This window comes from Sinocyclocheilus anshuiensis, unplaced genomic scaffold, assembly GCF_001515605.1.
Source record: "Sinocyclocheilus anshuiensis isolate Anshui unplaced genomic scaffold, SAMN03320099.WGS_v1.1 scaffold1094, whole genome shotgun sequence".
In the NCBI taxonomy this organism is placed as follows: domain Eukaryota; kingdom Metazoa; phylum Chordata; class Actinopteri; order Cypriniformes; family Cyprinidae; genus Sinocyclocheilus; species Sinocyclocheilus anshuiensis.
In genome coordinates, this window is record NW_015536578.1 from 361,084 (window position 1) to 361,313 (window position 230).

The window sequence follows — 230 nt, forward strand, 5'->3', positions numbered from 1 at the left end:
TTTATGCACCAAGAGCTTGTAACACTCCAAAGAGAAAGAAAAAATTGAAATCGCATCATATGACCCCTTTAATGCAAAAAATATATAAAAAAATAAAATTAAGTGCACTTTTACGCAGATGTCTCCTTTGGCAACATTAAATTGTACTGTGTCAACAACAACAACACACACACACACACACACACACACACACATATATATATATATGTGTGTGTGTGTGTGTGTGTGTG

The 230-nt window shown here is 33.9% G+C and overlaps 1 protein-coding gene across 1 annotated transcript in view; it reads right to left on the reverse strand.

The window, feature by feature from the left end:
* naxd (NAD(P)HX dehydratase) overlaps window positions 1-230 on the reverse strand; it is a 15,353-nt gene that overhangs the window by 4,278 nt on the left and 10,845 nt on the right. The window lies entirely within an intron of this gene.